This window comes from Ambystoma mexicanum, chromosome 1q (assembly GCF_040938575.1).
Source record: "Ambystoma mexicanum isolate Mex_15411 chromosome 1q, UKY_AmexF1_1, whole genome shotgun sequence".
NCBI lineage: Eukaryota > Metazoa > Chordata > Amphibia > Caudata > Ambystomatidae > Ambystoma > Ambystoma mexicanum.
Window position 1 is genome coordinate 1,372,811,731 of NC_090922.1, and position 25,648 is coordinate 1,372,837,378.

General features: G+C 54.4%; 1 protein-coding gene across 2 annotated transcripts in view; it reads right to left on the reverse strand.

Annotated features, from left to right (window-relative positions):
* SLC5A9 (solute carrier family 5 member 9) overlaps nt 1-25,648 on the reverse strand; it is a 702,002-nt gene that overhangs the window by 660,441 nt on the left and 15,913 nt on the right. Inside the window, exon 1 of one of the 2 annotated variants that reach the window (XM_069642237.1) lies at nt 23,082-23,181. The exons of the other annotated variant lie outside the window; for it this stretch is intronic. The gene's annotated coding sequence lies outside the window, so the exon portion shown is untranslated. Of the gene's footprint in view, nt 1-23,081; nt 23,182-25,648 lie in introns of those variants that run through there. 2 annotated transcript variants of the gene reach the window in all.

Consider the following 25,648-nt stretch of genomic DNA (forward strand, 5'->3'; position numbering starts at 1 on the left):
GACTTAATGTATAAACTTCCCGCAGGCCAAATGTTATGGTCATGTAATGAGACCTTGTCCTTCGTTGACCTGTGGATAAAGGATTACCTTTGCCAACGATACTAATCCATGAATATATATTACGCACAATACTGTTCGGGCATCTAATGTGAACACTTGTTTGACTATATTGTATAAAGATATGTGCGAAGGCTCAATGCGAAATCCACAGACACACTGTTGCTATTGCAACCTGTCGGGGAATGTATTAAGGATGATCCATAAATGTATAGATGCATAAATTAGGAACAAACTCGGCATGAACCCCTAGCCCAAGGAAATGGGCTTAACATCAGATTATACACTGTATAAAAGGCATGAACATTCTACTGTACAGGCCCCACTCACTGCACACACCGAACAGGGCTAGTATTCGCTGTGTGGTACTGAGGGCCTGATAGTTATCTGTTGCTTTGTTCTTTGTAACTGTTCAGTTGTAGAATAAAGATCTGTGTATCTTTTGAACCTGCGTTTGGTGTTTTTCCTTTGGGGTACTCAGCCTCGATATCTTCTTTTTGCTTTCACAGGTGGTTGTTGAAAGGAAAGTAGCAGCACAGAGAAAGTATCCTGACAAATATACCAATGCACAGTTGTAACTATAGCTGAACTGAAGAAGTCTTAAAGAATTGTGTACTGTGTACTTTGCGGAAATATCACACCTTTTTTTGAACTGTTGTAACTGGGTTTGGAATGAGAGACAATTTATCATAACCAGATTTGCTATTTCATTGCTGGAAGCTCGAAAGGTATCTTTTCACCCAAGGGCAAAAGAGTTGCCACGAGTGGATTTTTTGCTTGATGTGCTTTTCGTTTAACTTGGAACTACTAAGAACTAGTGAGATTTTAAGGTCAATGTTCAGTTTTTTGTCTTGGGAAAGCAGGACATCAATGTCTTGTACCTTGTTAGGGGATGAAAGACAATTTATCAGTTCAGGAATAATTTCTTTAAGGTTGGTTTCATTCACAATTGCAGCCATTGAAATAACACTTTCTTTTCACCTTCCTTTTACATCTCCACAAATACATTTCAGGGGTGCGCGGGAAGTTCCACACGCGAATAGCCTGGGCGCGTGTATTTCAGGGGTGCGCGGGAAGTTCCACACGCGAATAGCCTGGGCGCGTGTATTTCAGGGGTGCGCGGGAAGTTCCACACGCGAATAGCCTGGGCGCGTGTATATCAGGGGTGCGCGGGAAGTTCCACATGTGATTTGACAGTGTGGGTCCTCCCAGGTGTACCCTGTACACCCTCCACGGCACCTGCAGGCAGCCCACACCACAGAGGACTACCCTGCATCCCTGGTCATGTCCCGCAGGCAGCCCACCCACCATGGGCATGCCCCCCAGCAAAGGCACATGTCTCCTTGAACTAATGAACACCAACTCATGTCCCCTTGCACCCCCACCCCCCAGCACTGTGGGGCACCTGCCAGCAGGCCCCCACCCATGTCCAACTCATGTCCCCCACCACCCCCACCCCCCAGCAGTGCAGGGTCACCCTCCACCATGCCCCCACTCATGTCTCCCACCACCCCCACCCCCCAGCCACCAGGGTCACCATCCACCAGGCCCCCACTCATGTCACCCACCACCCCCACACCCCAGCAGTGCAGGGTCACCCTCCGCCAGGCCCCCACTCATGTCACCCACCACCCCCACACCCCAGCAGTGCAGGGTCACCCTCCACCAGGCCCCCACTCATGTCACCCACCACCCCCACCCCCCAGCCACCAGGGGCACCCTCCACCAGGCCCCCACTCATGTCTCCCACCACCCCCACACCCCAGCAGTGCAGGGTCACCCTCCACCAGGCCCCCACTCATGTCACCCACCACCCCCACCCCCCAGCCACCAGGGGCACCCTCCACCAGGCCCCCACTCATGTCTCCCACCACCCCCACACCCCAGCAGTGCAGGGTCACCCTCCACCAGGCCCCCACTCATGTCACCCACCACCCCCACACCCCAGCAGTGCAGGGTCACCCTCCACCAGGCCCCCACTCATGTCACCCACCACCCCCACCCCCCAGCCACCAGGGGCACCATCCACCAGGCCCCCACTCATGTCACCCACCACCCCCACACCCCAGCAGTGCAGGGTCACCCTCCACCAGGCCCCCACTCATGTCACCCACCACCCCCACCCCCCAGCCACCAGGGGCACCCTCCACCAGGCCCCCACTCATGTCACCCACCACCCCCACACCCCAGCAGTGCAGGGTCACCCTCCACCAGGCCCCCACTCATGTCTCCCACCACCCCCACCCCCCAGCCACCAGGGGCACCCTCCACCAGGCCCCCACTCATGTCTCCCACCACCCCCACACCCCAGCAGTGCAGGGTCACCCTCCACCAGACCCCCACTCATGTCACCCACCACCCCCACACCCCAGCAGTGCAGGGTCACCCTCCACCAGGCCCCCACTCATGTCTCCCACCACCCCCACCCCCCAGCCACCAGGGGCACCCTCCACCAGGCCCCCACTCATGTCTCCCACCACCCCCAAACCCCAGCAGTGCAGGGTCACCCTCCACCAGGCCCCCACTCATGTCTCCCACCACCCCCACCCCCCAGCCACCAGGGGCACCCTCCACCAGGCCCCCACTCATGTCTCCCACCACCCCCACACCCCAGCAGTGCAGGGTCACCCTCCACCAGGTCCCCACTCATGTCACCCACCACCCCCACACCCCAGCAGTGCAGGGTCACCCTCCACCAGGCCCCCACTCATGTCTCCCACCACCCCCAAACCCCAGCAGTGCAGGGTCACCCTCCACCAGGCCCCCACTCATGTCACCCACCACCCCCACCCCCCAGCCACCAGGGGCACCCTCCACCAGGCCCCCACTCATGTCTACCACCACCCCCACCCCCCAGCCGTGCAGGGTCACCCTCCACCAGGCCCCCACTCATGTCTCCCACCACCCCCACACCCCAGCAGTGCAGCGGCAGCCTCCACCAGGCCCCCACTCATGTCTCCCACCACCCCCACCCCCCAGCAGTGCAGGGTCACCCTCCACCAGGCCCCCACTCATGTCTCCCACCACCCCCACCCCCCAGCCACCAGGGGCACCCTCCACCAGGCCCCCACTCATGTCTCCCACCACCCCCAAACCCCAGCAGTGCAGGGTCACCCTCCACCAGGCCCCCACTCATGTCTCCCACCACCCCCACCCCCCAGCCACCAGGGGCACCCTCCACCAGGCCCCCACTCATGTCACCCACCACCCCCACACCCCAGCAGTGCAGGGTCACCCTCCACCAGGCCCCCACTCATGTCTCCCACCACCCCCACCCCCCAGCCACCAGGGGCACCCTCCACCAGGCCCCCACTCATGTCACCCACCACCCCCACACCCCAGCAGTGCAGGGTCACCCTCCACCAGGCCCCCACTCATGTCTCCCACCACCCCCACCCCCCAGCCACCAGGGGCACCCTCCACCAGGCCCCCACTCATGTCACCCACCACCCCCACACCCCAGCAGTGCAGGGTCACCCTCCACCAGGCCCCCACTCATGTCACCCACCACCCCCACACCCCAGCAGTGCAGGGTCACCCTCCACCAGGCCCCCACTCATGTCACCCACCACCCCCACACCCCCAGCACTGTGGGGCACCTGCCAGCAGGCCCCCACCCATGTCCAATCCATGCCCCCCTGCACCTGGGTCCCAACATTCCCCAATCATGTCCGTAATGCCCATCCTCCCCTGCCAAAAGGCCCAACCAACTATCACACCCACCCACATATCAAAGGCAATTACATGTTACACCCCCAATTTAAATAATGCAATTGAACACATGTCTGTCACACACAATGGCTGCAAGTGAATGACAAAACACCCAACATGACATGCCTGAAAGCAATGAGATGATACGACACATTGAAGATTAAAAAAATAATATGTATTGAAGAGCAAGTAGAATGGAAAAGAAATAAGAAAAAACACAAAGCAAATCAAACAAAACAAGATGAATGTCCAAGAAAATAATCTGAAAAAATAAAATAAGCCAATGAAGAACCATGAAGAAGATCATCCTGGGTCCATGAGCCCAACCAAATTAAACCTAACTATGACTACTAACTAAAAACTGAACTATATACAAAAAAGTGGTGCATTGTCCAATCGCAACCAAAAAAAACAAAGGAAACCTAACCCTAACTATACAACTATATACAAAGGCAGCGGGCTATTCAGACGGCTCACTGGTTGTTGTCATGGGCCAGGGCATCATCGAACTCCTGGTCAATGGCTTGGAGGCGGGCATGTTCCCTGGCCCCGAGGTCCCGCAGGGATAACGCAGTGTCAAGCTCAAACTCCCTGCGAAGACCCTCGAGGCACTCAGCCCGCCTCAGCGCCCTCCGCATGGAGTCCTCCGCCCTGACCATCGTGAGCCGTTCCTCCTCTGCCCGCTGCCGCTCCGCACCTATCCGCTGGCACAACCGCTCCCACACGGAAGCCACTCCCATTCCAGGGTTCTCCTGCCCTCCGGCCGATGCCTGCACCCCTGATGTTGATGGCCCCGAGCCATGATGCCTCCCACGTTGAGCCTGCTGCTGCCTCCGACGCAACTGCCTGTGCCAGCACGACGGCATCCAGGCTGATGGAAACCACCGACGCCGTTGTGCACGTGCCCTGTCCGATGATGCCGTCACATCCTCCATCTGCTGGGGTCCAGTTGCTCTGGTGTCCACCCCTGCTGGATCTCTGACTCCCGACTGTGGCAGGGATGGGATCCCCACCGAGCTGGCTGCATTGGTCGGGGCAGGTCCACAGGGGGCCCTGGTGGCATCTGGGCTGGAAGACGGCAAGGAGAACGACTGGTGGATAGCCTGCACAGAGGAGGAGAGGGCCGCCACATTGGCCAACACATGCAGGAAACCCCCGAACATGGCCGATCCCAATTGGGCCATGTCGGCACGGTGCACGCACGGCATCACGAATCACAGCCGTGCGCATCGCGACCCCAATCAGGACCTTCTCCGCACGGCCAGGGGTTCCCACGTCCGCAGGTGGAGGGGAGTCAGGTGACATGGACATCCCCTCTACCTGCAGACAGGCCTGGGACGGGGCATCCCTGCTGGTGCATGGTGGTGCACTCACAGGGTCAGGGACAGCGACATGCACAGGCCCCTCCACGGTGACCTGTGCTGCCTCCTGCCCCTGGCCCTGGACTGCACCACTTGCACCAGCAGGTATGCCCCCACCAGGCCCCATGTGTGCCCCAGTGGCGGCCTCCTCCTCCTCTGTGCAAACCACCAACCTGGATGGCTCCTCACCGTCTCCCACCGTAGCAGGCCCCTGTGGGGGCTCACCCACCCCTTCCGCTGCAGCCGTGGGGGCATCCCCGCCGCCTTGCTCCACAGCGCCGTCTCCGCCCTCTTCTTCACTAGCCGCTTCGTAGAGGGAGACAAAGAACACAAGCATCAGGGCACTGTACAATGGTCCCCTAGACAGGAAGCAATAGCAGATGAGCACCACTGTCAAAGTACACTTCCATCATGTCCCTCCACAACACATGGGTCAGTCCAGGCAAAACACACACAGTAACAGGCATGGTGCATGCCATGGACATTTCCATGCATGTCCAATGGACTCTTGAAACATTCAATGATATGTAACTCACATGCATCATGGCTCATGCCTATCACATGCACACACTTCACCTCAGTCACATCCATCTGGCCCCAAACACACCAAACACAGCGGATACAAGGGTAATTTGGCTGCTTTACTGAATCTGTGCATTGTCACACACGTGTCATGCATCCATGGCATGCACAAGTCACAGACACGCAGGTCAGGCACACAGACATGGCTACCATATATGTACCTGGCATCAGCACCCATCCCTCACCCCCACCCATGTCCAGGTACAGAGACTGGCATGCTCTCATGTTCAAAATCTGCATAGGGCTCCCCATGCGGCATTTCAACACATCACTGGTCGCACATGCATTACCATGATGTCCCTGCACACATACATGCATACATGGCCTATGGCACACATACAGGCAAGTATCATAGAACCAGCACACCGCAACATGCCCTGTCTCACACAGTAATGCATGGACACTTACCGCTCAACTCCAGACGGGCCTCCCTCTCAAGGATCTGGGCGTGGAGCGCTGGGCGTACGCGTTCCAGGACCCTCATCTGGATGGAACTCATGCGGCCCCGGCCCCCCTCCACGAGGCGCCGGGCCTTCACAAGGGTCCTGGACCTCAAGTCCTCCCAGCGCTTCTTGATCTTCAGGACGTCGTGGGTTGCCACCCCCTCCGCGTTGATGGCAACCACACAGTCGGCCCAGATCCTCTGCCGTCCTTCCTTGCTGGCGCGGGACGATCCAAAGAGGGCATCATACTGCCCGAGGACATGCTCCACCAGGACACCAACTTCGGTGACAGTGAAGCTGGTGCCCCTCTGCCCCTCTGGCCTGGGGTTGCCACTGGTGCCAGATGTGGAAGTGCCCGACATGGCAACCCCAGAGGCAGGTGTGGGTGGGCAACTGGGTCCTGGGGCTGGGCTGTGGAGCGATGTAATCCCAGTCGGGAGTCTTCAGTTCCAGCAGGGGTGGACACAGCAACTGGACCCCTGCAGATGGCTGATGTGCAGGCACCAAATGGCAGGGCACGGTGGCAGCAGGCAGGCAGGCAGGCAGCAGCAGATGGCACGTGGGAGGCTGCTCGGGGCACTGGGGGGCAGTAACTCGGCCTTCTGGGCAGGAGCGTGGTCTTCCGTGTGTTTTCGCGTGGCCAGCTTGATACGGAGTGATTTGGCACGTGAAAAACCTGCACGTCAGCGTGAAATCCGAGGAAAGGCCCTTAGCGCGTAAGCGCGTCAGCACGCATACGCGATTCTATTGGACCAGAGTCCCTCAGCGCGTAAGCGCGTCTGTGACGTGACACGCACGGGTGTTCCCCACTCAGCATGCGATGACGGGGCACACGTGGAGATACTGCACGTCAGAGTGTCATCGCGTGTAATTGGACAAAAGTGCGCGTACACGCGATTGGCCTATGTACGTGTATTTAATGGGTGCGCGGGCACTTACACACGCAAGTACGTCAGCGAACCTGTATCCCGTGGTGCGTGTGAATTTCCACACGCTATTGGACTGGGAACTGGATTCCAGGGGTGCGCGGGTCACACGATCGCCTAGAACAGGCGCAAAGCATAAATTTGCGGACTTTAACAATAACAAGCTCATACGCCAGGATGAACATACCGTTCCTAGCAGCAGTGGCAGTGGGCTACCAAAGGAGGAGGAGGAGGATAGTCAGGGCCAGAATATTCACACCCAGAACCAGCCTTTTCGGGATGCCTGATGACCAGGTGTATGGGAGGTACAGGTTTCCACCACACATCATACTGGACCTGGTGAGTGAGTGGGAGGATGACCTCACATCACCCACCCTGTGCTCCCAAGCACTCAGCCCCCTGGAGAAGGTCCTCAATGTACTGCACTTCTTAGCCACTGGATCATTTCAGCGGACAAGTGCCATAGTGGGTGGGGTGTCACAGGCCACCCAGTCACGCTGCCTACACCAGGTCTTGAACATCATCACTGCACGCCCATCAGTCCGCAGGCACATATACCTGCCCAGAACACCTGCAGAAAGGCATGCTGCCGCCCTGGATTTTTACGCTGTGGCACGATTCCCCAAAGTGCTAGGTGCCATCGACTGCACCCATGTGGCTCTACGTCCCCCCAGGGCATCTGAGCACATCTATAGGAACCGCAAGCACTGGCATTCCATCAACGTGCAGGTAGCATGTAATGCCAAGGGAATCATCACCTCAGTATATGCCAACTATCCCGGCTCCACCCACGACAGCTTCATTTACCGAATGTCCACCCTAAGCCGGGACCTAGAAGCTGGGCGGCATGGCGATACATGGCTGCTTGGTGAGTATGTATGCCACTGCACATGCATGCATGTTGGATACTGAGCAAGGTCACAACCCCACCAATGATACCAATCACCACCTCCACAGGGGACAGTGCCTACCCTCTCAGCCCCCACATGATGACGCCAATTCGGAACCCCACCACGCCACCCCAGGTAAGATATAACACAGCCCACATTACAACCAGGGGCATAGTGGAGCGCACATTCGGAGTGCTAAAGTCACGCTTTCGCTCCCTTGACCGTTCTGGCGGGCAGCTGTTATACGCTCCCCCAGTAGTGTGCAGGATCATAGTGGCAGCATGTGTCCTGCACAACGTTGCAACACGCCGGGGCCTGGCCGTGGACATGGTGGTGGCCCCACATCCCCAACCACATGCACAGCCGCTGCGCATGGGAGGGGAAAGGGCACGGGGGGAGGCAGCCCGTACACAGCTAGTGGCTAATTACTTCACATAGAAATCACACCCCTGTGGAGTGCACACTGCCCTGGCACATTCCATCTGACAATCAATGATGACTCAACCTGACACTGATCCGGAATGTCTGGAGAATGAACCGGGAATACCATGTCAGCCTGAGATTGTTCACCTGGAAGTGTCACAATGTGTGCATCCCTACCCACACAGACACCACCAATGCAGTTTTGTGAAGTTACACATTGAAGCAGCTAAAATGAATACCCACTTGCAAAATGCAACAAGAGGACAGTGCCATGTCAGCCAACCCAACCCCAGCACTGCCACACGACACACCGTGCCATGTCATGCTAATTGCAGGTAAACAAAGTAATCCCCACAACATGACATCAGTCTCACTATGTACAGTGGCACTATTAGAAACCTGCAACACCTGATATGCTCACAGCAATGCCGGACCAACAACATACTTGAGCACGTAGTACCATTAACATGACATCACACATGTTACATATTAGTAGTCTCACCACCTGGAAATGCCTGCACTCCCACCACTACCAACTGTGCAGTGTTGGCACCATGTAGAGTTGTAGGTGCACTGCTGCCAACATGGACCCCATCTCCAGACTAGAGGTCCTTGTGTGGACATGAGGAAGGGACCTGCAAATTGGGAGGTAGAAACAGAAGAAGAGTTACACATCAATGCAACATGCAGTGTACAACACAACAGCAATATGCACTAGGAATGTATACACAGTATTGACTACAGACTGCCCACACAGCTCATGGGAGTCCAACGTCACTGTGTAATTCACTGTCACTTGGGCACACCCTTTGCAAGCCCATGGAAACGGGAAGCAGGAGGGGTGTATGTGACTCAAACCCAAGCATCTGAACCAAATACATTACAAGCCTGCATGTGCCCAGCCACAATGCAGCGTATGCCCACAGGAACCACGGAAGCCAACAGATCGTCCCAAAAAAATTGGGAATAAAAGAAATCAAAATAAAAATAAAAATAAGAAACAATCAAAAATGGCCATTGATGGGCCCGGGGGGGTTGGGGAGGCCACCCAGGAGGTCCGAGGACAGGATGCACACCAGAACCCACCTGCGTGGATCCTGGGAAGATAAAACACCTCCATGGGCTCATGGCCCACACGGCTACCCTATTGTGGGAGTATCACTGCTGTCGCTATTATCACCCTGTGCAGCTGCATCCGGGGGTGTTTGCACTATGGGAGGCAGCCCACGCAAGGCCCTAGTCTGCTCCTCCATGGCTGCAAGCATGCGGGTGTGGTAGGTCTGGTTCTGGAGGATGAGCGTGCGGAGGTCCCCATGCAACAACTCACGGGATGCCCGGACCTCCACCCTCGTTGCCTGCATCTCAGCTGAGAGCGTACGGGTGAGACGCTCCAGCTGCTGTTCTGTCCTTTGGTGTGTTGAAGCCTCAAGCTCAACAAGAGTCGTCCTGAGGTGAAGGAGCTCCTGCCTCAGTGCTTCCCTGTGGCCCTGGGACTCAATGGAGATGGCCTCCTGCAGAGTCGCCAGTGCCGCCCGCCTGTCCCTGTTGGACCCCAACATGTCCTCCCTGTGTGACTGGCAGATGGAGTCGGTTGCCTGCTCTAGTCGCTCCATCAGCCTTTCTGGGGGGACAATGGAAGTGGCCACCCTATCCATGGCCTGAGCCATCATCTCGGATGATGCAGCCTGTTGGGTAGCCATACCGTAAATGGATTGCTCCCATGCGGTATTGCCGGGTGGCGTACGGCCACCAGGTCGGGGGGCACCACACCTGTCTGGGGCAAGGCGAACTGCGCCTTGCTGTGCCGGCACTGCCTGAGGCTGCAGGACTGCATTCCCCCTCTGATCTGCTGGCCCAGGAACAGGATCAGATGTCGCGGAGTGTGACCCTGCATCCGTAACCACCGAAGGCGTAGCTGCCAACACTGACATCCCCATGGAGGGTACTGACCCTGGTGCAGGTGGGTGAGACAGAACAGAATCCCTCCCTGGAACACTCACCTGCGACGGCACGTAGGTCTCATCCGAATCAACACCTGAGTACAGCTCGGGGGAGGTGCAGCCAGAGACACCCCTTGAGAGCACGACCTGCAGCACTTGTGGGTTCTCCCCCACCACCACACCACATCCCTCACTGGTGGTTGGTCGGCCCTGGGACACCTCCTGGGTCTGCACCATCTCCACAACCCCAGCAGTATCAGGTGCGTCTTCCCCTGCAAAGACATGAAAACAAAGAAATGGAAACAGGCATTAGCACCATGGCACACATTGAGGGCTGAGAAGCAAGAGAACCAGTACTTGATTGACACATGTCCCACATGACTAAAACCCTCCCATGCATGCACCCTCACTGCGTATGAAGTGCAGGCAAATGGCACACACTGATGACACCAAGATGGAAGATGAACACATTTTCTGCATGCTGCCTGGCAGTGGCATCACACATTGGCCTGTGATTGGCAGGTGAAACACACATGCCATCACACAGATGGCATGTACCATTGCTATTGAGTGAAGATGGAGAGGAGGGCAGCACCTATTCATTCAGTCCAGTTCCCGCATGTAATTGCTTTTGTAATTCTAACAGGTCAGATTTTTCACCTGGAGCTGCCAGTCTGAAATGGTCAAATTGCACAGGGACATGTGTGTACAAATGATATCCAGGTAACAAAGTCACTCCACTTTACCATACCCATGTCAGACATGTGACTAGTGGACAGCGACATGCCTAGTGAAAGTGGTGGAATGCAAACAAACTGACTGAATGAACAGTGAAAAAGAAGCAAATATGTTGTGTCAAGGTGACACTTCAAGGGCAACTGGCGTGCAGTTGTGCTAGATGTCTACTGTTGGCAGAAGGGATACTGCTATCGCCAAATGCAGCTGCGCAGGAAGGATTGCATGAAGCACATGGCTGACCCATACGACTCAGGCGCACATACTCTCACCTGGCACCCGAACAGAAGCCCTCACACACACACCATGCACATGGATGACACACACATGCATGTGCACTCACCGGATAATGCCTCGTAATCAGCCAGATCTCCCACGCCTTGGATCTGTTCCTCCGTGACGTAGGTCCCAGTGACTGACTCATGTGGAGTGAGTTCCATGTCTACTACTGGAGACCCACCTCCAGTCACTAGAGTTGCGGCATGACTTGAGGCCAGCTTACTCTTTGCCCTGCGCTTTAGGTCATTCCAGCGCTTATAGCAATCATTGGCTGTGCGCCTCACGATTCCAAGGGCACTTACGATGTCCGCAACGGTCTGCCAGTATGCCTGGCGTTGTGCAGGTGTGGTCTTGGATCCTGCAACAATGACCATCTCGTTGTCATGTCCGGACACATACTCGACAAGTGCATTCAGTTCGTCATCCGTGAAGCTGGGCTTCCTGGACGGGCCGGACTGTGTAGCCGTGTCTGGGGCATCAGCCTGTGCCGGACGAGCACTCTTCCTCTTCCGCTTGGAAGGTGGTGGTGATCCTGAGTGTCCTGCGCCGCTCTGGACACTAGGGGCACGAGCCCTGGTGGACTCTGTATCAGGAGTGTGGGATTGCACACTCAGCATGGGAGTTGGTGCAGGCATTGGCTCTAGTGTGATGGTGTCAGGGGGAATGTCAGCAGCATGGACTAGGACCGACACTGTCCTGGCTGGGTGTGTGAGGGCTGGGGTGGATGGAGCCGCAGCTGCCCCTGCAGCCTCTCCGCCCTGCCTCCTTGGTGCAGCAGATGACCTTGCTGCCCCAGATCCACGTGGCATGATGGCATCAACGTGCACCAGCGCACGTGTCGTAGGCCTGCTGACCTGGAAGTCAGCCATGGAGTCAGCCAGGTCTGGTGCCACAATGGGCTGGTCCAACAAGGGCTGAGCATGGATGGTGTCAGCCACATCAGCCTCAATGGGAGGGGGGGAAGGGGGGGGGGGATTGTGGGTGCCAGTGGGGGGACAGGCTCACCCTGCAAGTTATGACCACGTCCCCTACCGGATCCACCACGGCCACCACTTGTGGCTCTTCCACCTTTGCCACCCTTACGGAATCCTCGCCTCCCAGCCATGGCACTGATGTTAATGTGCGTATGGGAGTGGATGTAGACTATTGTCCTGGGCAATTGGGGGTCAAAGGGGTTGGGTACCAGATGGTAATTGTACCCTAGTGCTCTAGCAAGGCTGAATGTAACCCCTGGGGAAAGATGACGGGTCACGCAACGCACAGGAGGCCCAAAAAAGGGAGATGACGTGCACGCAACCCCTCCTAGACCACGTGTGCAGAAAGAAAAACCTGCACTACGCTGTGGCACCCAGTAACACAAGAATGAACGTATGCGTGTCACACGCAGCCTAGAATGCCCTCGGAAGGGGTAGGCTACACACGGGGCAAGCACAGATGTTAGATACGTGCGTGACTCACCGTCTGCCTGGTAAACGAGCGTGTAAAAGGAGCACGTTTGGTTGGCAACACCCCCGCCAAAAGAAGATTTGTCCACTGTCTGAGGAGACAGGACAACAGTAGAAGGGAACACTGTTTGAGGGAACAGGCCCAGGTAAACCAGTAAAAGAGGAAAAAGAGAAAAAGCTGTCAGAGGTAACAGGGAATACGAACTTGAAACGCCGTGAAGTAAATCGCGTGTGAAACGACAAGAAGTACAGAATTCACCCACTCGCTCTCCACGAAAAGCACGTACAAGGAAAACGTGTTCTACACGTACCTTTTATACAGGCCCACACGTCCAGCGTCACTTACGCGGCGTGTACGCGCTAGGGCCATTTCCACCTATTCCATGCTTTGTCACTTCTGCATGTAGGGCCATTTCCACCAATTACACGCTTTGTCACTTCTGCGTGTAGGGCCATTTCCACCAATCACACGCTTTGTCACTTCTGCGTGTAGGGCCATTTCCACCAATCACACGCTTTGTCACTTCTGCGTGTAGAGCCATTTCCACCAATCACACGCAATTACACTCTGACGTGCAGTCTTTCCACGTGTGCTCTGTCATCACGTGCTGTGTGGGAAAGACCTGTGCGGGTCACGTCACAGACGCGCTTACGTGCTGAGGGCCTTTCCTCAGTTTTCACGCTGACGTGCAGGATTTTCACGTGCAAAATCACTCCCTACCAAGCTGGCCACGCGTACGCACACGGAATACCACGCTCCTGCCCGGAAGGCTGAACTACTGCCCCCCAGAGCCTGAGCACGCTCCAACCTGCTGCTGCCTGACTGCCTGCTGCCCCTGCACTGCTGGGGGGTGGGGGTGGTGGGAGACATGGGTGGGGGCCTGGTGGAGGGTGACCCTGGTGGCTGGGGGGTGGGGGTGGTGGGAGACATGAGTGGGGGCCTGGTGGAGGGTGACCCTGGTGGCTGGGGGGTGGGGGTGGTGGGAGACATGAGTGGGGGCCTGGTGGAGGGTGCCCCTGGTGGCTGGGGGGTGGGGGTGGTGGGTGACATGAGTGGGGGCCTGGTGGAGGGTGACCCTGCACTGCTGGGGTTTGGGGGTGGTGGGAGACATGGGTGGGGGCCTGGTGGAGGCTGCCCCTGGTGGCTGGGGGGTGGGGGTGATAGGGGACATGAGTGGGGGCCTGGTGGGGGCTTCCCCTGCACTGCTGGGGGGTGGGGGTGATAGGGGACATGAGTGGGGGCCTGGTGGGGGCTGCCCCTGCACTGCTGCGGGGTGGGGGTGGTGGGAGACATGAGTGGGGGCCTGGTGGAGGCTGCCCCTGGTGGCTGGGGGGTGGGGGTGGTGGGTGACATGAGTGGGGGCCTGGTGGGGGCTGCCCCTGCACTGCTGGGGTTTGGGGGTGGTGGGAGAAATGAGTGGGGCCTGGTGGGGGCTGCCCCTGGTGACTGGGGGGGGTGGGGGTGATAGGGGACATGAGTGGGGGCCTGGTGGGGGCTGACCCTGCACTGCTGCGGGGTGGGGGTGGTGGGAGACATGAGTGGGGGCCTGGTGGAGGCTGCCCCTGGTGGCTGGGGGGTGGGGGTGGTGGGAGACATGAGTGGGGGCCTGGTGGAGGGTGCCCCTGGTGGCTGGGGGGTGGGGGTGGTGGGTGACATGAGTGGGGGCCTGGTGGGGGCTGCCCCTGCACTGCTGGGGTTTGGGGGTGGTGGGAGACATGAGTGGGGGCCTGGTGGGGGCTGCCCCTGGTGACTGGGGGGGTGGGGGTGATAGGGGACATGAGTGGGGGCCTGGTGGAGGCTGCCCCTGGTGAATGGGGGGGTGGGGGTGATAGGGGACATGAGTGGGGGCCTGGTGGGGGCTGCCCCTGCACTGCTGGAGGGTGGGGGTGGTGGGAGACATGGGTGGGGGCCTGGTGGAGGGTGACCCTGGTGGCTGGGGGGTGGGGGTGGTGGGAGACATGAGTGGGGGCCTGGTGGAGGGTGCCCCTGGTGGCGGGGGTTGGGGGTGGTGGGTGACATGAGTGGGGGCCTGGTGGAGGGAGACCCTGCACTGCTGGGGTTTGGGGGTGGTGGGAGACATGAGTGGGGGCCTGGTGGGGGCTGCCCCTGGTGACTGGGGGGGTGGGGGTGATAGGGGACATGAGTGGGGGCCTGGTGGGGGCTGCCCCTGCACTGCTGCGGGGTGGGGGTGGTGGGAGACATGGGTGGGGGCCTGGTGGAGGCTGCCCCTGCACTGCTGGGGGGTGGGGGTGGTGGGAGACATGAGTGGGGGCCTGGTGGAGGCTGCCCCTGGTGGCTGGGGGGTGGGGGTGGTGGGAGACATGAGTGGGGGCCTGGTGGAGGCTGCCCCTGGTGGCTGGGGGGTGGGGGTGGTGGGAGACATGGGTGGGGGCCTGGTGGAGGGTGACCCTGCACTGCTGGGGGGTGGGGGTGGTGGGAGACATGAGTGGGGGCCTGGTGGAGGCTGCCCCTGGTGGCTGGGGGGTGGGGGTGGTGGGAGACATGAGTGGGGGCCTGGTGGAGGCTGCCCCTGGTGGCTGGAGGGTGGGGGTGGTGGGTGACATGAGTGGGGGCCTGGTGGAGGGTGACCCTGCACTGCTGGGGGGTGGGGGTGGTGGGAGACATGGGTGGGGGCCTGGTGGGGGCTGCCCCTGCACTGCTGGGGGGTGGGGGTGGTGGGAGACATGGGTGGGGGCCTGGTGGAGGGTGACCCTGGTGGCTGGGGGGCGGGGGTGGTGGGAGACATGAGTGGGGGCCTGGTGGAGGGTGCCCCTGGTGGCTGGGGGGTGGGGGTGGTGGGTGACATGAGTGGGGGCCTGGTGGAGGGTGACCCTGCACTGCTGGGGTTTGGGGGTGGTGGGAGACATGAGTGGGGGCCTGGTGGGGGCTGCCCCTGGTGACTGGGGGGGTGGGGGTGATAGGGGACATGAGTGGGGGCCTGGTGGGGACTGCCCCTGCACTGCTGCGGGGTGGGGGTGGTGGGAGACATGGGTGGGGGCCTGGTGGAGGCTGCCCCTGCACTGCTGGGGGGTGGGGGTGGTGGGAGACATAAGTGGGGGCCTGGTGGAGGCTGCCCCTGGTGGCTGGGGGGTGGGGGTTGTGGGTGACATGAGTGGGGGCCTGGTGGGGGCTGCCCCTGCACTGCTGGGGTTTGGGGGTGGTGGGAGACATGAGTGGGGGCCTGGTGGAGGGTGCCCCTGGTGGCTGGGGGGTGGGGGTGGTTGGTGACATGAGTGGGGGCCTGGTGGAGGGTGACCCTGCACTACTGGGGTGTGGGGGTGGTGGGAGACATGAGTGGGGGCCTGGTGGAGGGTGACCCTGGTGGCTGGGGGGTGGGGGTGGTGGGAGACATGAGTGGGGGCCTGGTGGAGGGTGCCCCTGGTGGCTGGGGGATGGGGGTGGTGGGTGACATGAGTGGGGGCCTGGTGGAGGGTGACCCTGCACTGCTGGGGTTTGGGGGTGGTGGGAGACATGAGTGGGGGCCTGGTGGGGGCTGCCCCTGGTGACTGGGGGGGTGGGGGTGATAGGGGACATGAGTGGGGGCCTGGTGGGGGCTGCCCCTGCACTGCTGCGGGGTGGGGGTGGTGGGAGACATGGGTGGGGGCCTGGTGGAGGGTGACCCTGCACTGCTGGGGTGTGGGGGTGGTGGGTGACATGAGTGGGGGCCTGGTGGAGGGTGACCCTGCACTGCTGGGGTGTGGGGGTGGTGGGAGATATGAGTGGGGGCCTGGTGGAGGGTGACCCTGCACTGCTGGGGTGTGGGGGTGGTGGGTGACATGAGTGGGGGCCTGGTGGAGGGTGACCCTGCACTGCTGGGGTGTGGGGGTGGTGGGAGACATGAGTGGGGGCCTGGTGGAGGGTGACCCTGGTGGCTGGGGGGTGGGGGTTGTGGGAGACATGAGTGGGGGCCTGGTGGAGGCTGCCCCTGGTGGCTGGGGGGTGGGGGTGCAGGGGGACATGAGCAGGTGTGCAGGGTAGTCCCCTGTTTTGTGGGCTGCCTGCAGGGGTCGTGGAGGGTGTACAGGGAACACCTGTGAGGACCCACCCAGCCTAATCGCGTGTGTAACTTCCCACGCACCCCTGTAATACACGTACCCAGCCAAATCGCGTGTGATAATTCCCGCGCACCCCTGTAATACACGTACCCAGCCAAATCGCGTGTGATAATTCCCGCGCACCCCTGTAATACACGTACCTGGCCAAATCGCGTGTGATAATTCCCGCGTACCCCTGTAATACACGTGCCCTGGCTAATCGCGTGTAAAACTTCACGCGTACCCCTCTAATACACGTACCCTGGCCAATCGCGTGTTAAACTTCCCGCGTACCCCTGTAATACACGTACCCTGGCTAATCGCGTGTAAAACTTCCCGCGTACCCCTGATATGAACGTTACCCGCTTTGCGTTCCTTGTTTGGCAGCCCTGTAAACTGGTCCAGGGTTAGCGCAGCCCTTTGCGATGATTTAGCGATTTTGATGGCTTTTCCTTGCGCGAGGGCGTTCTTGGGGGCGTTACTGGCGCTGCTGCAGGGTCGCTGCGATACTCTGCGCCACGGCTGGTTTGGGAGCCTAAAATCCATGAATACACTGTGCGCGGAAATCGGTTTTAGCGCACGTGCCTGGCGCAGACAATCGCACGCGGACACTCTGCGCCAGCCGCTTGCGACACTTTTCTGCGAAATTCTATGAATTACCCTCTTATTTTCCAGACTTTATCAGTTACTTTGGAGAAGTGCACTTACCTTAGATGGGCTGCAATCATTGTACATTCTCTTGCGCCTGTCCTTTTTAAGATGTTTTGTGCATGCTGCAGCTCACTTGCTTGTATTTAAGCTTGCACTTTTCTTTCTTTGCATACTTTTATTTGGTATTGATTTCCCTATAGAAAGTATTTTTTTTCACTAGGAAATGTTTTGCTCTATTACGGCAAAAAGTGCTGTTGCACCAATGAAGGTTTTCTGTAATACGCACCAATGTTTTGTACTTTGCTTGCTGCATGGCATAAAAACAAACAGTTTCTGTCTCCATGTCCCTTTTCCGCTTGCGAAAAGTGGAACAACATTGTTTTTTTCTTCCATTTTGCATACATTCAAAATAATTAAACATATGTTTGTGTGTTTGCTTCAAATGGAATGCAATAGCACATCGGACACATGTGACTACCTGAGCCTAACCGATCTTACCATGACTTCACAAGACCCTATGACAAGTAATCCCTGCACTACAGTTATAAGGAACACACGACTCTGTGCCAGGTTTGCTAAAATCTTCAAACCTCCTACCCGATCCTTGCCGACCCCTTACCCAAAGACCACCCCACCTACGCTGCCCGGCCAAATCCCCACTAGCTCCACTCTGCCAAATAAACACCCACCACATACGCCACTACCAAACACCTCACTGCACACAAAGATAAAGGGAAATAACCTGTAACCCACCATACTTGTCTTCAGACCACTCTAGCACCCCCTCAAAGGGGCCCTAATTAATGCCAGGTCCCTGGTGGCACATGCCACAGAGATTGCCGACATAATCGTGAGTGAAGATTTAGACTTTCTCGCCATTACCGAGACCTGGCTGCATGTTGCAGCAGGTCCCAAACTCATGTTAGCTGTACCAGATGGCTACACAATCTCAAGACAGGATAGAAAGGAGACAAGAGGCGGAGGCATCGCTATAATCTTCAAATCCAGCCTTTCTGGCCCCACCCAAACATATCCAATCCTGCAAACCTATTTCAGTCAAACTACCTCTATGCAATTCCCTGTCACTCACCATCCACCTGATCTATAGACCCCCTGTTCCCATTGGAATGTTTGAGGAAGATATCTACACCATTTTATCCAACAACCTCAAGAATACCTCACAAGTTCTATTATTAGGCGATCTTAATTTGGGCTTCAATGACCCATCAGACAAACATGCCACAATGACCGTCAACATCTTACAAGAACTTGGCCTAACCCAAAGAAATAATATGCCTATGCATAATAAAGGGAGAATATTAGACTGGGTAGCAGACTATAATTGTGAGGCAAACATCTCCTCTATCTCCCCTCTAATCTGGACGGACCATTAATTGTTCTCATTCACGCTCTCTACCAAGCATATCACGGTGGAAAGACTCATCCCCGCCATCCTCCCCACTCACTCCCGGACAACACTACTCCTGAAAGATTGGTTGAAGAGTTTAATAAAATTATGTCATCATCTCTAGACTCCATCGCCCCCCTCAAACTGAGACCTAGCAAACCTAAAACCCACTTGAATATGTGGTACACTCCGCACCTAAAAAACCTATGACAAAAGAAGAGAAACTGTGAGGCTACTTGGAGACTCAACCCCTCCAAAGCTAGTAGGTCTAAACTCACCAAGATATCATTCCTTTACAAAAAAGAAATTTGCCTAGCTAAACGCGAATCCTATGACAACCACATCTCCCAATCTAATTCCAACATGAAGGAATTATTCACAATACTCAAAGAACTTGAGACCCCCATCCAGGTGCCTGACACAGTCTTCAGAGACAGAAAATGGTGCTCTGACATCCAACTTGCACTCACTAACAAAGTAACCACCGTCCAAAACAAAACAGCACAAAAAAAGCTTCCCTAAAAATCTTACCTACCCTTAACAATCCCCCCCAAAGCCCCAACAACCAATCTGATCGATTCACCCTCTCCAAAACCTCCATCTTTGAGGTAGAAAAAATGATACTGTCACTAAAACCACCCAGCTGTCAAGGAGACCTGTGCCCAGCCCAGCTCCTCAAGGGTGCAGCTAGAGATCTAGCTCCCTTCATCTCAAAGCTTATTAATTGTTAATTTGCAACAGGGACCATCCCCACTAACGTCAAAGGATCATGGGTGCTCCCACTGCCGAATAAACCTACCTGAGACCCCCAGATCCCCACTAACTATAGGCCAATCATGACGGTCCCCTTCCTCCTAAAATATACTAGACACAGTGGGCTACTTTCAAATTCAGAAATACTTAGAATCACATCACCTCTTCAGAGCTCGCCAATCAGGCTTTCGCCCTCAACATGGAACAGAAACTGCCCTTATTGACTTGAAGGCAGAGGTTGATGAGTTAAGGGACAAAGGGAAATCAGCCCTACTTTTGCTCCTTGACCTCTCTGCTGCATTTGACCCTGTGAACCACTAGGTCCTATGCAGTCACCTCGACTCTGCAGCACACTTCTCCAAAGAAACCATAACCTGGATAGAGTAATTCCTCAGTAACAGATATGAGGGTCTTCTCTCTCTCAGCTGCTGCTGACCCTATCCTTATCACATGTGGAGTGCCACAAGGGTCATGTGTCTCACCCACTCTGTACAACATATTCACCAAGCCCCTCTTTGATGATCTGGATCTTCTTGGTATAACCTACACAAACTATGCAGATGATACCCAGATACTCCCCCCACTTTCAGGGGATTACAACAAGGATTTGGCCTTGGTGAACAGAGTGTACCTCATCATTCAGGCATGGGTGGCTACACATGGTCTATGCCTGAATGATGATAAAACAGAACTCATCATCCTGGGCACCCCGTGTCCAACCTCAGAAAACTTGACCCTGAATACTCCACCTTCACAATCGATGGCAACCTCATAAAAGAGGCTAAGGATGTAAAAACCTTCTGATTCTATCTTGATTCCAGTTTGTCCTTCACCAAACATGTCAACACTCTGGCTTCCATGACTGCGTACACCTGTAAACTTATCAGAACTGGCAAACACTTCCTGTCTAAGAACAGCTGCATCATCCTGGCTAGAGCCCTCATTCTGTCTAGGCTAGATTACTGTAAGACACACTACATAGGCTCCAGCATATCCATCATTAGGAGAATTCAAATTCTCCAAAACAACGCACTCAGAGCGGCACTCAGAATACCTAGGAGAGAGCATATCTCCGAGATTAGACGAGAAAACAATCGGCTCTCCACCAACCACAAAATCCAGCTAAAATCGGTGTCGCTGATCCACAAAGCATTGAACAATGCAGCTCCCAGCTACCTCTCTGAGAGATTACACAGGCGGACCTCAACCAGACTACCTAGACTAGCCAACTCAAACTGCCTCTCTATTCCCAGATTTAAGATATCTAAAGTTGGAGGCTGCTGATTTCCTGTCAAAGCGGCCCAGCTTTGGAACGCCCTGCCACACTCACTACGACAAGACCAACGCTACCTGAACTTTAGGTCCAACACTATTTCCTGGCTTAAATCTTCTGACCAGCACTGATTGCAGCCATCCCACCTATACTACTCAGTGCATCCATCTTCTATATGGCCACCTCTCAGCAATTCAGACCCGCTCCCTCCGAATTGAAGGAGCTGCAATCTACTGTAAGGTCTGTAAATATATATGTTGCCTCACTGACATTTATCTACATGTACTCTCCTTGTGTAAATTTTTGTAAATTTGTAACTAAGATGTTTTTCCCTTTATGTAATATGTAACTAGGTAACCTAAGCTTTGTACCTTACTGTAACTGCTGCACCCTGATGACCCAGGGTCTGGTGCGCAATGCAAATAAGCAAACAAACAAATAAACAAACCCTACCTAATTGTGGAGCAAGCCCTACCATGCTGGGAGAAAAACATGGTCAAAATTTTCTTTGCTCCATAGCATAAATGTTTATGTAACACAGATCGGGGCCAAACCTGCCTGCTCCTATCCTCATTACACTAGAAGCAAAACTATCTCTAAGTGTATTTGCTAATTTCAATGTTTAGTACATCTGCAAATGTTAGATAATCTGATATCAGGTTGTAGAGTAGGTCAGCACAATAATGTCCTGAAAAGGTATGCTTTGAAAAGGTGTGTTTTTAGAGTCCTGGGAAAGTTAAGACCTTCATAAGGAAAAGAGCTTCATAGTTTAGGATAAGCCGAGCAATGGTTCGATTGCAGTTTTAGATTTTTGGCTTTAAGAATGTTATGTAAGACCCTGTTTATTCTCCAGGTTTTGGACTGTGTTTCACAGCCAAAATGATTACCCTCTGGTTGCCATGTGGAGCACTATATGATGAATGAGCTTGCTGGTTAGAAACAGCTATTGATAGGGTGGCACCTAAGCCCATTGCAAATATGCAAAATTCTTGCAACAATTCTGCAGAGACTTGGCCATCAGAAGGCCTGCTTTCTCCAGGCTCAAGTCACTAATCCTAACAGGATTTTTAGGAGCATCTCCTTTAAGTAATAACCCGTCCAGATCTGGCTCTTGAATTACTATTCTGGTATGTTACCAGCTGTATACCAATGGTGACAACACCTGTGGGTCATGCTACCAGCTGTACACTGACGGTGACCACACCTGTGGGTCATGCTACCAGCCGTACACCGAGCGTGACCACAACTGTGGGTCATGCTACCAGTTGTACACCGATGGTGACCACACCTGTTGGTCATGCTACCAGCCGTACACCGATGGTGACCACACCTGTTGGTGAAGCTACCAGCCGTACACCAATGGAGACCACAACTGTGGGTCATGCTACCTGCCGTACACCTATGGAGACAACACCTATTGGTCATGCTACCAGCCGTACACCAATGGAGACCACAACTGTGGGTCATGCTACCCGCCGTACACCGATGGAGACCACCCCGGTGGGTCATGCTGCCAGTCGTACACTGATGTTGACCACCCCTGTGGGTCATGCTGACATCTGTTTAACGATGGTGACCACACTTGTGGGTCATGCTTCCATCCGTACACCGATGTTGACCACACCTGTGGGTTATGCTGCCATCCGTACACCGATGGAGACCATACATGTAGATCATGCTGCCAGCCGTACACCGATATTAAGCACACCTGTGGGTCATGCACATGTATAAAATCAAAATGTTAAAGGTATCTGGGTCGATTAGCTGAACGGCTCTGGATTTATAGTTGTTTTGGGCAAGTGTCACATGCTCCAAGAAGGTTGTAATCAATACACTTGTTTTCTCCTGACATGCCTCAATCCTGATAGAGTCTTCTAATATTCATGGTCTTTTTAATCACAAAGCAAGTCGGAATTAAAAATGTTCTGCAATCGGGAAATTATCGTTTAATTATGCGCGTCATGGGAACACAGAGTTTACCATGCCAACACGTGACCCCTTGAATCAACATATAGCCAGGCCAGGAACTTTAATTTAAAGCATGCCAATGAGTAATCTAAGACTGAATGCATCTATCGTCCACATAGTGGACCTTGCACAAAGCATTTGAAGCAATGTTCAGTAAAATGTTAACATCATTGTATAGCCTGTCTGTAGATGTACACTTACCCAAGTCTTCATGAACTACTTATGGCAGTCTGCACTCAAAAACTGCTGCTTCGAAAATACACATGGCTGCCAAGTGTTTTTCCCAGTTGAAGTACGCCGAGGTGTGCCCAAGGGATCATTCTGTTGTTCATTTTGTGAAACCGAATCCACTCCCCCAATTCTGTTAACCGTCACTTTGTTTGTTCACCCTGTGCATATTTGTTTATGCAATTTCCTGGAAGAGGTCTTGATTTGTTTCACTTCGGTAGAAAATAGCTGCGTGTTGAATAATTTAGTGATGCAAATGCATGGGAAAGCTACTCCCCCTATATTGCCCTCAACTGCAAATATGCTGCGAATTCACAGCCTCTATGCTGCTCATATATGTTAGTGTCTTCACACACCACTTGCAGATATGGCTGCATATCTTGCATGCAACAAGCATGAAAGCCACTGGGGCTGACAGGCTTTTTCCCCTTCCAAAGACTACTACTATGTGGACCATTAGTCTTGGTGGCAGGAAACATATTTATGCATTTATTAATTTGTGTTTTCATTTGTATAGCGCGCACAAGCTCTCAGGCATCAGGGCGCTTTGGGGAAATGGTTACATGAGGTCCTTAGGCACAAAAGGTGGTTACAGAGTTACATTGTTGTAGTAGTTACATTGTTGCATACAGTCATATAAGTATGATATGATAGGATATTTTATTTATATCCCGCTCGTACACAAGTGCTTCAGAGCGCGACCAGGCAAAGGGAGGGGAACAAGGGAGAACAAAAAAAATCGATCTTACTAGGCCCATTGACATTTAAGAACACGCAAGTGCATGGAAGATGGAAAAGGGGGAGAGTGCATGGAAGGGGGGGATAAAGTGGAAAGTGCGGAACAGAGGGGATAAAAGAATAAATAATAAGTAAAACAAATAAATAAAAAAGGCGATGGACAGTGGAAGTGGGACCAGCAAGTGGCAAGTGCTAGATTTTTCAGATAGGGTGTTACTGATAAGTGCAGAAGAAGGGGGACTGTATGGGTACAGATACAGACCCCACTGCAAAGTGTGGCTCGGAGGCAGTGCAGGAGGGTGGAAGGAGGAGCAGGTACCTGGGCCGAGTGAACAGAGGGTGGCCAGGTGCACAGTGCTGAGCGAGGAACAGATCAGCAGGGGAGAGGAGGGGCAAAGGCAGAAGTGAAGAGGAAGGTCTTGGGATGTTTCCGGAACCGGAGATGGCTCTCCTCAAGTTTCAGAGTTGTCGGGAAGCTGTTCCAAATGGAGGCCCCTGCCGAGGACAGAGATCTACCCTCAGCTTGTTTATTGGAAAAACGACTGACCCTGAGGGAGTTAGAGGTAGAGGAGAAAAGGGCTCAAGAGGGGAGGTATTTACGGAGAGATAGTTGAAGGTATTTTGGACCTCTATAACCTTTATAACTATAGGCTTTAACTATAACCTATATTAACCTATATAACTTCATGTGCTCACTGCTAAAATGATGCAAGTCGCAACACAAAATTGCTGTATAAATAAGCTTTCACAAAGACGATAGGTCAGGATGTTTTAGATGGGTATCAAGTGATTTTATCGTTAACACAAAACAGTGTTGGGCAAAAGTGCCACAAATGCCCAGTACTGCCATCATTAGCGACAATTGTACAGCTAGCATGCACCCAGGTACAGCTCATATTACTGGTGTGATCTGAAATTCTAAGTACCGAATAACAAGGCTTTGTACATTGTGTGTAAGAATAATAATCTGGTTTCCATATACCACTGGCACAGACAGACTAAAAAACAGGGCTGTGGAAGGTTTCCCAGAGCAATGTCAGTGGTTCAGATGTATTCAAAACCTTCCACCCGACACTTTTTGGGTTACAATCAACATCCGGCTACTTCTCAGCACTCAGATTCAATCATAAGGCCCGTTGAAGCTTTCAGGGGCATATTTACATCCCGACTCAGTTTTAGCTTTCATTAAAGCTGGAGCGCTCAGTCCCACCTGCATCTCTTAGCTCCAGGTATAGCTCCAATCGCCCTGAAATGTTTCCAATTATATTCCAAGGCCACCTCTGTCATCTATCACCACTCAAATCTCCACGCTTGCAGCAACACCCACAAACACAATCCCAGCACCATACACACCTGCTCTCTTCATAACTTTCATCTCCACCCATGCTTACACCCTAAACTCCACTCACATTGCCACTGATATCGCCACTCAGATCTACTCCCACAGTTCCCCTTACATCGCCACTCATGTCTCTACTGAAAACTCCACTCACAACCTACAATTAGGTCTACACTCATATCCACCCTACTCTACACATAATTATGCACATTGACACTCATGCGCGAAAACAACGCACCACTTTCAGAACTAGCACGACTCAATTCACAGACTTGGTATCATTGTAAAGGTAATTTCAAAGTGATAATGTTGCCACAAAGTTCATCCACAGGGGATTTTTGGAACTCAATTTATGAGTTAAAAGGTGTTTCTAGCTGGCCCGAAAATTGTAGAAATCGGAAATTTGGGCAGCTAATAACATAGAGATCCGTTTATGAATTTTCACATTCGTAACTAAATGAGT